This window comes from Phalangium opilio, unplaced genomic scaffold (assembly GCF_054372755.1).
Source record: "Phalangium opilio isolate 3A_F unplaced genomic scaffold, DU_Popi_V2 ptg000352l_1, whole genome shotgun sequence".
Taxonomy (NCBI): domain Eukaryota; kingdom Metazoa; phylum Arthropoda; class Arachnida; order Opiliones; family Phalangiidae; genus Phalangium; species Phalangium opilio.
Window position 1 is genome coordinate 7,543,296 of NW_028324228.1, and position 13,318 is coordinate 7,556,613.

The window sequence follows — 13,318 nt, forward strand, 5'->3', positions numbered from 1 at the left end:
TAGCCGACGACCATTTAATTTTTGGGCTTCCGTTGCGCAATGGTTAACGCCGTCGGCTGTTAACCGAAAGGTTGGTGGTTCGAGCCCATCTGGGAGCTGTGTTGTGAGGTCTTAGATGTAACGTAAAATTCAGAGTTTTTTAAAAATAACTGACGAACATTTAATTTTTGGGCTTCCGTGGCGCAATGGTTAGAGCGTTCAGCTGTTATTCAAAAGGTTTGTGGTTCGAGCCAATCCGGGAGCGGTGTTGTGAAGTCTCAGATGTGACGTAAAAAGTCAAAGTTTTTCCACAATACCTGACGAACATTTAATCTTTGGGCTTCCGTGGCGCAATGGTTAACGCCGTCGGCTTTTAACCGAAAGGTTGGTGGTTCGAGCCCACCCGGGAGCGGTGTTGTGAGCTCTCACATGTAACGTAAAAAGTCAAAGTGTTTCCACAATACCCGACGACCATTTAATTTTTGGGCTTCCGTGGCGCAATGGTTAGCGCGTTCGGCTGTTAACCGAAAGGTTGGTGGTTCGAGCCCATCCGTGAGCGGTGTTGTGAGGTCTCAGATGTGACGTAAAAAGTCAAAGTTTTTCCACAATACCTGACGAACATTTAATTTTTGGGCTTCCGTGAAGCAATGGTTAGCGCGTTCGGCTGTTAACCGAAAGGTTGGTGGTTCGAGCCCATCCGGGAGCGGTGTTGTGAGGTCTTAGATGTAACGTAAAATTCAGAGTTTTTGAAAAATAACTGACGAACATTTAATTTTTGGGCTTCCGTGGCGCAATGGTTAGCGCGTTCGGCTGTTAACCGAAAGGTTGGTGGTTCGAGCCCACCCGGGAGCGGTGTTGTGAGATCTCACATGTAACGTAAAAATCCAAAGTTTTTCCACAATACCTGACGAACATTTAATCTTTGGGTTTCCGTGGCGCAATGGTTAGCGCGTTCGGCTGTTAACCGAAAGGTTGGTGGTTCGAGCCCACCCGGGAGCGGTGTTGTGAAATCTCACATGTAACCTAAAAATCCAAAGTTTTTCCACAATACCTGACGAACATTTCATATTTGGGCTTCCGTGGCGCAATGGTTAGCGCGATCGGCTGTTAACCGAAAGGTTGGTGGTTCGAGACCATCCGGGAGCGGTGTTGTGAGGTCTTAGATGTAACGTAAAATTCAGAGTTTTTTAAAAATAACTGACGAACATTTAATTTTTGGGCTTCCGTGGCGCAATGGTTAGAGCGTTCGGCTGTTAACCGAAAGGTTGGTGGTTCGAGCCCACCCGGGAGCGGTGTTGTGAGCTCTCACATGTAACGTAAAAAGCCAAAATGTTTCCACAATACCCGACGACCATTTAATTTTTGGGCTTCCGTGGCGCAATGGTTAGCGCGTTCGGCTGTTAACCGAAAGGTTGGTGGTTCGAGCCCATCCGGGAGCGGTGTTGTGAGGTCTTAGATGTAACGTAAAATTCAGAGTTTTTTAAAAATACCTGACGAACATTTAATCTTTGGGCTTCCGTGGCGCAATGGTTAGCGCGTTCGGCTGTTAACCGAAAGGTTGGTGGTTCGAGCCCACCCGGGAGCGGTGTTGTGAGATCTCACATGTAACGTAAAAATCCAAAGTTTTTCCACAATACCTGACGAACATTTAATCTTTGGGTTTCCGTGGCGCAATGGTTAGCGCGTTCGGCTGTTAACCGAAAGGTTGGTGGTTCGAGCCCACCCGGGAGCGGTGTTGTGAAATCTCACATGTAACCTAAAAATCCAAAGTTTTTCCACAATACCTGACGAACATTTCATATTTGGGCTTCCGTGGCGCAATGGTTAGCGCGATCGGCTGTTAACCGAAAGGTTGGTGGTTCGAGACCATCCGGGAGCGGTGTTGTGAGGTCTTAGATGTAACGTAAAATTCAGAGTTTTTTAAAAATAACTGACGAACATTTAATTTTTGGGCTTCCGTGGCGCAATGGTTAGAGCGTTCGGCTGTTAACCGAAAGGTTGGTGGTTCGAGCCCACCCGGGAGCGGTGTTGTGAGCTCTCACATGTAACGTAAAAAGCCAAAATGTTTCCACAATACCCGACGACCATTTAATTTTTGGGCTTCCGTGGCGCAATGGTTAGCGCGTTCGGCTGTTAACCGAAAGGTTGGTGGTTCGAGCCCATCCGGGAGCGGTGTTGTGAGGTCTTAGATGTAACGTAAAATTCAGAGTTTTTTAAAAATACCTGACGAACATTTAATCTTTGGGCTTCCGTGGCGCAATGGTTAGCGCGTTCGGCTGTTAACTGAAAGGTTGGTGGTTCGAGCCCACCCGGGATCGGTGTTGTGAGCTCTCACATGTAACGTAAAAAGCCAAAGTGTTTCCACAATACCTGACGAACATTTAATCTTTGGGCTTCCGTGGCGCAATGGTTAACGCCGTCGGCTGTTAACCGAAAGGTTGGTGGTTCGAGCCCACCCGGGAGCGGTGTTGTGAGCTCTCACATGTAACGTAAAAAGTCAAAGTGTTTCCACAATACCCGACGACCATTTAATTTTTGGGCTTCCGTGGCGCAATGGTTAGCGCGTTCGGCTGTTAACCGAAAGGTTGGTGGTTCGAGCCCATCCGTGAGCGGTGTTGTGAGGTCTCAGATGTGACGTAAAAAGTCAAAGTTTTTCCACAATACCTGACGAACATTTAATTTTTGGGCTTCCGTGAAGCAATGGTTAGCGCGTTCGGCTGTTAACCGAAAGGTTGGTGGTTCGAGCCCATCCGGGAGCGGTGTTGTGAGGTCTTAGATGTAACGTAAAATTCAGAGTTTTTGAAAAATAACTGACGAACATTTAATTTTTGGGCTTCCGTGGCGCAATGGTTAGCGCGTTCGGCTGTTAACCGAAAGGTTGGTGGTTCGAGCCCACCCGGGAGCGGTGTTGTGAGATCTCACATGTAACGTAAAAATCCAAAGTTTTTCCACAATACCTGACGAACATTTAATCTTTGGGTTTCCGTGGCGCAATGGTTAGCGCGTTCGGCTGTTAACCGAAAGGTTGGTGGTTCGAGCCCACCCGGGAGCGGTGTTGTGAAATCTCACATGTAACCTAAAAATCCAAAGTTTTTCCACAATACCTGACGAACATTTCATATTTGGGCTTCCGTGGCGCAATGGTTAGCGCGATCGGCTGTTAACCGAAAGGTTGGTGGTTCGAGACCATCCGGGAGCGGTGTTGTGAGGTCTTAGATGTAACGTAAAATTCAGAGTTTTTTAAAAATAACTGACGAACATTTAATTTTTGGGCTTCCGTGGCGCAATGGTTAGAGCGTTCGGCTGTTAACCGAAAGGTTGGTGGTTCGAGCCCACCCGGGAGCGGTGTTGTGAGCTCTCACATGTAACGTAAAAAGCCAAAATGTTTCCACAATACCCGACGACCATTTAATTTTTGGGCTTCCGTGGCGCAATGGTTAGCGCGTTCGGCTGTTAACCGAAAGGTTGGTGGTTCGAGCCCATCCGTGAGCGGTGTTTTGAGGTCTCAGATTTGACGTGAAAAGTCAAAGTTTTTCCACAATAACTGACGAACATTTAATTTTTGGGCTTCCGTGAAGCAATGGTTCGCGCGTTCGGCTGTTAACCGAAAGGTTGGTGGTTCGAGCCCACCCGGGAGCGGTGTTGTGAAATCTCACATGTAACCTAAAAATCCAAAGTTTTTCCACAATACCTGACGAACATTTAATTTTTGGGCTTCCGTGGCGCAATGGTTAGCGCGTTCGGCTATTAACCGAGAGGTTGGTGGTTCGAGCCCATCCGGGAGCGGTGTTGTGAGGTCTTAGATGTAACGTAAAATTCAGAGTTTTTTAAAAATAACTGACGAACATTTAATTTTTGGGCTTCCGTGGCGCAATGGTTAGAGCGTTCAGCTGTTATTCAAAAGGTTTGTGGTTCGAGCCCATCCGGGAGCGGTGTTGTGAAGTCTCAGATGTGACGTAAAAAGTCAAAGTTTTTCCACAATACCTGACGAACATTTAATCTTTGGGCTTCTGTGGCGCAATGGTTAGCGCCGTCGGCTGTTAACCGAAAGGTTGGTGGTTCGAGCCCATCCGGGAGCGGTGTTGTGAGGTCTTAGATGTAACGTAAAATTCAGAGTTTTTTAAAAATACCTGACGAACATTTAATCTTTGGGCTTCTGTGGCGCAATGGTTAGCGCGTTCGGCTGTTAACCGAAAGGTTGGTGGTTCGAGCCCACCCGGGAGCGGTGTTGTGAGCTCTCACATGTAACGTAAAAAGCCAAAGTGTTTCCACAATACCCGACGACCATTTAATTTTTGGGCTTCCGTGGCGCAATGGTTAGAGCGTTCGGCTGTTAACCGAAAGGTTGGTGGTTCGAGCCCATCCGGGAGCGGTGTTGTGAGGTCTTAGATGTAACGTAAAATTCAAAGTTTTTCCACAATGCTTGACGAACATTTAATCTTTGGGTTTCCGTGGCGCAATGGTTAGCGCGTTCGGCTGTTAACCGAAAGGTTGGTGGTTCGAGCCCACCCGGGAGCGGTGTTGTGAGCTCTCACATGTAACGTAAAATGCCAAAGTGTTTCCACAATACCCGACGACCATTCAATTTTTGGGCTTCCGTGGCGCAATGGTTAGCGCGTTCGGCTGTTAACCGAAAGGTTGGTGGTTCGAGCCCATCCGTGAGCGGTGTTGTGAGGCCTCAGATGTGACGTAAAAAGTCAAAGTTTTTCCATAATACCTGACGAACATTTAATTTTTGGGCTTCCGTGAAGCAATGGTTAGCGCGTTCGGCTGTTAACCGAAAGGTTGGTGGTTCGAGCCCATCCGGGAGCGGTGTTGTGAGGTCTTAGATGTAACGTAAAATTCAGAGTTTTTTAAAAATAACTGACGAACATTTAATTTTTGGGCTTCCGTGGCGCAATGGTTAGCGCGTTCGGCTGTTAACCGAAAGGTTGGTGGTTCGAGCCCACCCGGGAGCGGTGTTGTGAGATCTCACATGTAACGTAAAAATCCAAAGTTTTTCCACAATACCTGACGAACATTTAATCTTTGGGTTTCCGTGGCGCAATGGTTAGCGCGTTCGGCTGTTAACCGAAAGGTTGGTGGTTCGAGCCCACCCGGGAGCGGTGTTGTGAAATCTCACATGTAACCTAAAAATCCAAAGTTTTTCCACAATACCTGACGAACATTTCATTTTTGGGCTTCCGTGGCGCAATGGTTAGCGCGATCGGCTGTTAACCGAAAGGTTGGTGGTTCGAGCCCATCCGGGAGCGGTGTTGTGAGGTCTTAGATGTAACGTAAAATTCAGAGTTTTTTTAAAAATACCTGACGAACATTTAATCTTTGGGCTTCTGTGGCGCAATGGTTAGCGCGTTCGGCTGTTAACCGAAAGGTTGGTGGTTCGAGCCCACCCGGGAGCGGTGTTGTGAGCTCTCACATGTAACGTAAAAAGCCAAAGTGTTTCCACAATACCCGACGACCATTTAATTTTTGGGCTTCCGTGGCGCAATGGTTAGAGCGTTCGGCTGTTAACCGAAAGGTTGGTGGTTCGAGCCCATCCGTGAGCGGTGTTGTGAGGTCTCAGATGTGACGTAAAAATCCAAAGTTTTTCCACAATGCCTGACGAACATTTAATCTTTGGGTTTCCGTGGCGCAATGGTTAGCGCGTTCGGCTGTTAACCGAAAGGTTGGTGGTTCGAGCCCACCCGGGAGAGGTGTTGTGAGCTCTCACATGTAACGTAAAATGCCAAAGTGTTTCCACAATACCCGACGACCATTCAATTTTTGGGCTTCCGTGGCGCAATGGTTAGCGCGTTCGGCTGTTAACCGAAAGGTTGGTGGTTCGAGCCCATCCGTGAGCGGTGTTGTGAGGCCTCAGATGTGACGTAAAAAGTCAAAGTTTTTCCATAATACCTGACGAACATTTAATTTTTGGGCTTCCGTGAAGCAATGGTTAGCGCGTTCGGCTGTTAACCGAAAGGTTGGTGGTTCGAGCCCATCCGGGAGCGGTGTTGTGAGGTCTTAGATGTAACGTAAAATTCAGAGTTTTTTAAAAATAACTGACGAACATTTAATTTTTGGGCTTCCGTGGCGCAATGGTTAGCGCGTTCGGCTGTTAACCGAAAGGTTGGTGGTTCGAGCCCACCCGGGAGCGGTGTTGTGAGATCTCACATGTAACGTAAAAATCCAAAGTTTTTCCACAATACCTGACGAACATTTAATCTTTGGGTTTCCGTGGCGCAATGGTTAGCGCGTTCGGCTGTTAACCGAAAGGTTGGTGGTTCGATCCCACCCGGGAGCGGTGTTGTGAAATCTCACATGTAACCTAAAAATCCAAAGTTTTTCCACAATACCTGACGAACATTTCATTTTTGGGCTTCCGTGGCGCAATGGTTAGCGCGATCGGCTGTTAACCGAAAGGTTGGTGGTTCGAGCCCATCCGGGAGCGGTGTTGTGAGGTCTTAGATGTAACGTAAAATTCAGAGTTTTTTAAAAATAACTGACGAACATTTAATTTTTGGGCTTCCGTGGCGCAATGGTTAGAGCGTTCGGCTGTTAACCGAAAGGTTGGTGGTTCGAGCCCACCCGGGAGCGGTGTTGTGAGATCTCACATGTAACGTAAAAATCCAAAGTTTTTCCACAATACCTGACGAACATTTAATCTTTGGGCTTCCTTGGCGCAATGGTTAGAGCGTTCAGCTGTTATTCAAAAGGTTTGTGGTTCGAGCCCATCCGGGAGCGGTGTTGTGAAGTCTCAGATGTGACGTAAAAAGTCAAAGTTTTTCCACATACCTGACGACCATTTAATTTTTGAGCTTCCGTGGCGCAATGGTTAGCGCGTTCGGCTGTTAACCGAAAGGTTGGTGGTTCGAGCCCATCCGGGAGCGGTGTTGTGAGGTCTCAGATGTGACGTAAAAAGTCAAAGTTTTTCCACAATACCTGACGACCATTTCATTTCTGAGCTTCCGTGGCGCAATGGTTAGCGCGTTCGGCTGTTAACCGAAAGGTTGGTGGTTCGAGCCCACCCGGGAGCGGTGTTGTGAAATCTCACATGTAACGTAAAAATCCAAAGTTTTTCCACAATACCTGACGAACATTTAATCGTTGGGCTTCCGTTGCGCAATGGTTAACGCCGTCGGCTGTTAACCGAAAGGTTGGTGGTTCGAGCCCATCCGGGAGCGGTGTTGTGAGGTCTTAGATGTAACGTAAAATTCAGAGTTTTTTAAAAATAACTGACGAACATTTAATTTTTGGGCTTCCGTGGCGCAATGGTTAGCGCGTTCGGCTGTTAACCGAAAGGTTGGTGGTTCGAGCCCATCCGGGAGCGGTAATGTGAGGTCTTAGATGTAACGTAAAATTCAGAGTTTTTTAAAAATACCTGACGAACATTTAATCTTTGGGCTTCCGTGGCGCAATGGTTAGCGCGTTCGGCTGTTAACCGAAAGGTTGGTGGTTCGAACCCACCCGGGATCGGTGTTGTGAGCTCTCACATGTAACGTAAAAAGCCAAAGTGTTTCCACAATAGACGACGACCATTTAATTTTTGGGCTTCCGTTGCGCAATGGTTAACGCCGTCGGCTGTTAACCGAAAGGTTGGTGGTTCGAGCCCATCCGGGAGCTGTGTTGTGAGGTCTTAGATGTAACGTAAAATTCAGAGTTTTTTAAAAATAACTGACGAACATTTAATTTTTGGTCTTCCGTGGCGCAATGGTTATAGCGTTCAGATGTTATTCAAAAGGTTTGTGGTTCGAGCCCATCCGGGAGCGGTGTTGTGAAGTCTCAGATGTGACGTAAAAAGTCAAAGTTTTTCCACAATACCTGACGAACATTTAATCTTTGGGCTTCCGTGGCGCAATGGTTAGCGCGTTCGGCTGTTAACCGAAAGGTTGGTGGTTCGAGCCCACCCGGGAGCGGTGTTGTGAGATCTCACATGTAACGTAAAAATCCAAAGTTTTTCCACAATACCTGACGAACATTTAATCTTTGGGCTTCCGTTGCGCAATGGTTAACGCCGTCGGCTGTTAACCGAAAGGTTGGTGGTTTGAGCCCATCCGGGAGCGGTGTTGTGAGGTCTTAGATGTAACGTAAAATTCAGAGTTTTTTAAAAATAACTGACGAATATTAAATTTTTGGGCTTCCGTGGCGCAATGTTTAGAGCGTTCAGCTGTTATTCAAAAGGTTTGTGGTTCGAGCCCATCCGGGAGCGGTGTTGTGAAGTCTCAGATGTGACGTAAAAAGTCAAAGTTTTTCCACAATACCTGACGAACATTTAATCTTTGGGCTTCCGTTGCGCAATGGTTAACGCCGTCGGCTGTTAACCGAAAGGTTGGTGGTTTGAGCCCATCCGGAAGCGGTGTTGTGAGGTCTTAGATATAACGTAAAATTCAGAGTTTTTTAAAAATAACTGACGAACATTTAATTTTTGGTCTTCCGTGGCGCAATGGTTATAGCGTTCAGATGTTATTCAAAAGGTTTGTGGTTCGAGCCCATCCGGGAGCGGTGTTGTGAAGTCTCAGATGTGACGTAAAAAGTCAAAGTTTTTCCACAATGCCTGACGAACATTTAATCTTTGGGCTTCCGTTGCGCAATGGTTAACGCCGTCGGCTGTTAACCGAAAGGTTGGTGGTTTGAGCCCATCCGGGAGCGGTGTTGTGAGGTCTTAGATGTAACGTAAAAAGTCAAAGTTTTTCCACAATACCTGACGAACATTTAATCTTTGGGCTTCCGTGGCGCAATGGTTAGCGCGTTCGGCTGTTAACCGAAAGGTTGGTGGTTCGAGCCCATCCGTGAGCGGTGTTGTGAGGTCTCAGATGTGACGTAAAAAGTCAAAATTTTTCCACAATACCTGACGAACATTTAATTTTTGGGCTTCCGTGGCGCAATGGTTAGCGCGTTCGGCTGTTAACCGAAAGGTTGGTGGTTCGAGCCCACCCGGGAGCGGTGTTGTGAAATCTCATATGTAACGTAAAAATCCAAACTTTTTCCACAATACCTGACGAACATTTAATCGTTGGGCTTCCGTTGCGCAATGGTTAACGCCGTCGGCTGTTACCGAAAGGTTGGTGGTTCGAGCCCATCCGGGAGCGGTGTTGTGAGGTCTCAGATGTGACGTAAAAAGTCAAAGTTTTTCCACAATACCTGACGACCATTTCATTTCTGAGCTTCCGTGGCGCAATGGTTAGCGCGTTCGGCTGTTAACCGAAAGGTTGGTGGTTCGAGCCCACCCGGGAGCGGTGTTGTGAAATCTCACATGTAACGTAAAAATCCAAAGTTTTTCCACAATACCTGACGAACATTTAATCGTTGGGCTTCCGTTGCGCAATGGTTAACGCCGTCGGCTGTTAACCGAAAGGTTGGTGGTTCGAGCCCATCCGGGAGCGGTGTTGTGAGGTCTTAGATGTAACGTAAAATTCAGAGTTTTTTAAAAATAACTGACGAACATTTAATTTTTGGGCTTCCGTGGCGCAATGGTTAGCGCGTTCGGCTGTTAACCGAAAGGTTGGTGGTTCGAGCCCATCCGGGAGCGGTAATGTGAGGTCTTAGATGTAACGTAAAATTCAGAGTTTTTTAAAAATACCTGACGAACATTTAATCTTTGGGCTTCCGTGGCGCAATGGTTAGCGCGTTTGGCTGTTAACCGAAAGGTTGGTGGTTCGAACCCACCCGGGATCGGTGTTGTGAGCTCTCACATGTAACGTAAAAAGCCAAAGTGTTTCCACAATAGCCGACGACCATTTAATTTTTGGGCTTCCGTTGCGCAATGGTTAACGCCGTCGGCTGTTAACCGAAAGGTTGGTGGTTCGAGCCCATCCGGGAGCTGTGTTGTGAGGTCTTAGATGTAACGTAAAATTCAGAGTTTTTTAATAATAACTGACGAACATTTAATTTTTGGGCTTCCGTGGCGCAATGGTTAGAGCGTTCAGCTGTTATTCAAAAGGTTTGTGGTTCGAGCCCATCCGGGAGCGGTGTTGTGAAGTCTCAGATGTGACGTAAAAAGTCAAAGTTTTTCCACAATACCTGACGAACATTTAATCTTTGGGCTTCCGTTGCGCAATGGTTAACGCCGTCGGCTGTTAACCGAAAGGTTGGTGGTTTGAGCCCATCCGGGAGCGGTGTTGTGAGGTCTTAGATGTAACGTAAAATTCAGAGTTTTTTAAAAATAACTGACGAACATTTAATTTTTGGGCTTCCGTGGCGCAATGGTTAGCGCGTTCGGCTGTTAACCGAAAGGTTGGTGGTTCGAGCCCATCCGGGAGCGGTAATGTGAGGTCTTAGATGTAACGTAAAATTCAGAGTTTTTTAAAAATACCTGACGAACATTTAATCTTTGGGCTTCCGTGGCGCAATGGTTAGCGCGTTCGGCTGTTAACCGAAAGGTTGGTGGTTCGAGCCCATCCGGGATCGGTGTTGTGAGCTCTCACATGTAACGTAAAAAGCCAAAGTGTTTCCACAATAGCCGACGACCATTTAATTTTTGGGCTTCCGTTGCGCAATGGTTAACGCCGTCGGCTGTTAACCGAAAGGTTGGTGGTTCGAGCCCATCCGGGAGCTGTGTTGTGAGGTCTTAGATGTAACGTAAAATTCAGAGTTTTTTAAAAATAACTGACGAACATTTAATTTTTGGTCTTCCGTGGCGCAATGGTTATAGCGTTCAGATGTTATTCAAAAGGTTTGTGGTTCGAGCCCATCCGGGAGCGGTGTTGTGAAGTCTCAGATGTGACGTAAAAAGTCAAAGTTTTTCCACAATACCTGACGAACATTTAATCTTTGGGCTTCCGTGGCGCAATGGTTAGCGCGTTCGGCTGTTAACCGAAAGGTTGGTGGTTCGAGTCCACCCGGGAGCGGTGTTGTGAGATCTCACATGTAACGTAAAAATCCAAAGTTTTTCCACAATACCTGACGAACATTTAACCTTTGGGCTTCCGTTGCGCAATGGTTAACGCCGTCGGCTGTTAACCGAAAGGTTGGTGGTTCGAGCCCATCCGGGAGCGGTAATGTGAGGTCTTAGATGTAACGTAAAATTCAGAGTTTTTTAAAAATACCTGACGAACATTTAATCTTTGGGCTTCCGTGGCGCAATGGTTAGCGCGTTCGGCTGTTAACTGAAAGGTTGGTGGTTCGAGCCCACCCGGGATCGGTGTTGTGAGCTCTCACATGTAACGTAAAAAGCCAAAGTGTTTCCACAATAGCCGACGACCATTTAATTTTTGGGCTTCCGTTGCGCAATGGTTAACGCCGTCGGCTGTTAACCGAAAGGTTGGTGGTTCGAGCCCACCCGGGAGCGGTGTTGTGAGATCTCACATGTAACGTAAAAATCCAAAGTTTTTCCACAATACCTGACGAACATTTAATCTTTGGGTTTCCGTGGCGCAATGGTTAGCGCGTTCGGCTGTTAACCGAAAGGTTGGTGGTTCGAGCCCACCCGGGAGCGGTGTTGTGAAATCTCACATGTAACCTAAAAATCCAAAGTTTTTCCACAATACCTGACGAACATTTCATTTTTGGGCTTCCGTGGCGCAATGGTTAGCGCGATCGGCTGTTAACCGAAAGGTTGGTGGTTCGAGCCCATCCGGGAGCGGTGTTGTGAGGTCTTAGATGTAACGTAAAATTCAGAGTTTTTTAAAAATACCTGACGAACATTTAATCTTTGGGCTTCCGTGGCGCAATGGTTAGCGCGTTCGGCTGTTAACTGAAAGGTTGGTGGTTCGAGCCCACCCGGGATCGGTGTTGTGAGCTCTCACATGTAACGTAAAAAGCCAAAGTGTTTCCACAATAGCCGACGACCATTTAATTTTTGGGCTTCCGTTGCGCAATGGTTAACGCCGTCGGCTGTTAACCGAAAGGTTGGTGGTTCGAGCCCATCTGGGAGCTGTGTTGTGAGGTCTTAGATGTAACGTAAAATTCAGAGTTTTTTAAAAATAACTGACGAACATTTAATTTTTGGGCTTCCGTGGCGCAATGGTTAGAGCGTTCAGCTGTTATTCAAAAGGTTTGTGGTTCGAGCCAATCCGGGAGCGGTGTTGTGAAGTCTCAGATGTGACGTAAAAAGTCAAAGTTTTTCCACAATACCTGACGAACATTTAATCTTTGGGCTTCCGTGGCGCAATGGTTAACGCCGTCGGCTTTTAACCGAAAGGTTGGTGGTTCGAGCCCACCCGGGAGCGGTGTTGTGAGCTCTCACATGTAACGTAAAAAGTCAAAGTGTTTCCACAATACCCGACGACCATTTAATTTTTGGGCTTCCGTGGCGCAATGGTTAGCGCGTTCGGCTGTTAACCGAAAGGTTGGTGGTTCGAGCCCATCCGTGAGCGGTGTTGTGAGGTCTCAGATGTGACGTAAAAAGTCAAAGTTTTTCCACAATACCTGACGAACATTTAATTTTTGGGCTTCCGTGAAGCAATGGTTAGCGCGTTCGGCTGTTAACCGAAAGGTTGGTGGTTCGAGCCCATCCGGGAGCGGTGTTGTGAGGTCTTAGATGTAACGTAAAATTCAGAGTTTTTGAAAAATAACTGACGAACATTTAATTTTTGGGCTTCCGTGGCGCAATGGTTAGCGCGTTCGGCTGTTAACCGAAAGGTTGGTGGTTCGAGCCCACCCGGGAGCGGTGTTGTGAGATCTCACATGTAACGTAAAAATCCAAAGTTTTTCCACAATACCTGACGAACATTTAATCTTTGGGTTTCCGTGGCGCAATGGTTAGCGCGTTCGGCTGTTAACCGAAAGGTTGGTGGTTCGAGCCCACCCGGGAGCGGTGTTGTGAAATCTCACATGTAACCTAAAAATCCAAAGTTTTTCCACAATACCTGACGAACATTTCATATTTGGGCTTCCGTGGCGCAATGGTTAGCGCGATCGGCTGTTAACCGAAAGGTTGGTGGTTCGAGACCATCCGGGAGCGGTGTTGTGAGGTCTTAGATGTAACGTAAAATTCAGAGTTTTTTAAAAATAACTGACGAACATTTAATTTTTGGGCTTCCGTGGCGCAATGGTTAGAGCGTTCGGCTGTTAACCGAAAGGTTGGTGGTTCGAGCCCACCCGGGAGCGGTGTTGTGAGCTCTCACATGTAACGTAAAAAGCCAAAATGTTTCCACAATACCCGACGACCATTTAATTTTTGGGCTTCCGTGGCGCAATGGTTAGCGCGTTCGGCTGTTAACCGAAAGGTTGGTGGTTCGAGCCCATCCGGGAGCGGTGTTGTGAGGTCTTAGATGTAACGTAAAATTCAGAGTTTTTTAAAAATACCTGACGAACATTTAATCTTTGGGCTTCCGTGGCGCAATGGTTAGCGCGTTCGGCTGTTAACCGAAAGGTTGGTGGTTCGAGCCCACCCGGGAGCGGTGTTGTGAGATCTCACATGTAA

General features: G+C 47.2%; 13 non-coding genes across 13 annotated transcripts; all 13 read left to right on the forward strand.

Annotated features, from left to right (window-relative positions):
• The first annotated feature begins 758 nt into the window (after positions 1 to 758).
• Positions 759 to 831, forward strand: TRNAN-GUU (transfer RNA asparagine (anticodon GUU)). The gene has a single exon. It is a non-coding gene; the product is annotated as a tRNA-Asn (tRNA).
• Positions 832 to 1,491: 660 nt separating this feature from the next.
• On the forward strand, positions 1,492 to 1,564 carry TRNAN-GUU (transfer RNA asparagine (anticodon GUU)). Its single transcript has one exon. It is a non-coding gene; the product is annotated as a tRNA-Asn (tRNA).
• Positions 1,565 to 2,811: 1,247 nt separating this feature from the next.
• TRNAN-GUU (transfer RNA asparagine (anticodon GUU)) lies at positions 2,812 to 2,884 on the forward strand. Its single transcript has one exon. It is a non-coding gene; the product is annotated as a tRNA-Asn (tRNA).
• Positions 2,885 to 3,692: 808 nt separating this feature from the next.
• TRNAN-AUU (transfer RNA asparagine (anticodon AUU)) lies at positions 3,693 to 3,765 on the forward strand. Its single transcript has one exon. It is a non-coding gene; the product is annotated as a tRNA-Asn (tRNA).
• Positions 3,766 to 4,864: 1,099 nt separating this feature from the next.
• On the forward strand, positions 4,865 to 4,937 carry TRNAN-GUU (transfer RNA asparagine (anticodon GUU)). The gene has a single exon. It is a non-coding gene; the product is annotated as a tRNA-Asn (tRNA).
• A 1,102-nt stretch (positions 4,938 to 6,039) lies between these two features.
• On the forward strand, positions 6,040 to 6,112 carry TRNAN-GUU (transfer RNA asparagine (anticodon GUU)). The gene has a single exon. It is a non-coding gene; the product is annotated as a tRNA-Asn (tRNA).
• Positions 6,113 to 6,919: 807 nt separating this feature from the next.
• Positions 6,920 to 6,992, forward strand: TRNAN-GUU (transfer RNA asparagine (anticodon GUU)). The gene has a single exon. It is a non-coding gene; the product is annotated as a tRNA-Asn (tRNA).
• Positions 6,993 to 7,798: 806 nt separating this feature from the next.
• On the forward strand, positions 7,799 to 7,871 carry TRNAN-GUU (transfer RNA asparagine (anticodon GUU)). The gene has a single exon. It is a non-coding gene; the product is annotated as a tRNA-Asn (tRNA).
• Positions 7,872 to 8,825: 954 nt separating this feature from the next.
• Positions 8,826 to 8,898, forward strand: TRNAN-GUU (transfer RNA asparagine (anticodon GUU)). Its single transcript has one exon. It is a non-coding gene; the product is annotated as a tRNA-Asn (tRNA).
• Positions 8,899 to 9,118: 220 nt separating this feature from the next.
• Positions 9,119 to 9,191, forward strand: TRNAN-GUU (transfer RNA asparagine (anticodon GUU)). The gene has a single exon. It is a non-coding gene; the product is annotated as a tRNA-Asn (tRNA).
• A 1,538-nt stretch (positions 9,192 to 10,729) lies between these two features.
• Positions 10,730 to 10,802, forward strand: TRNAN-GUU (transfer RNA asparagine (anticodon GUU)). Its single transcript has one exon. It is a non-coding gene; the product is annotated as a tRNA-Asn (tRNA).
• A 1,687-nt stretch (positions 10,803 to 12,489) lies between these two features.
• Positions 12,490 to 12,562, forward strand: TRNAN-GUU (transfer RNA asparagine (anticodon GUU)). Its single transcript has one exon. It is a non-coding gene; the product is annotated as a tRNA-Asn (tRNA).
• Positions 12,563 to 13,222: 660 nt separating this feature from the next.
• TRNAN-GUU (transfer RNA asparagine (anticodon GUU)) lies at positions 13,223 to 13,295 on the forward strand. Its single transcript has one exon. It is a non-coding gene; the product is annotated as a tRNA-Asn (tRNA).
• The last annotated feature ends 23 nt before the right edge of the window (positions 13,296 to 13,318 follow it).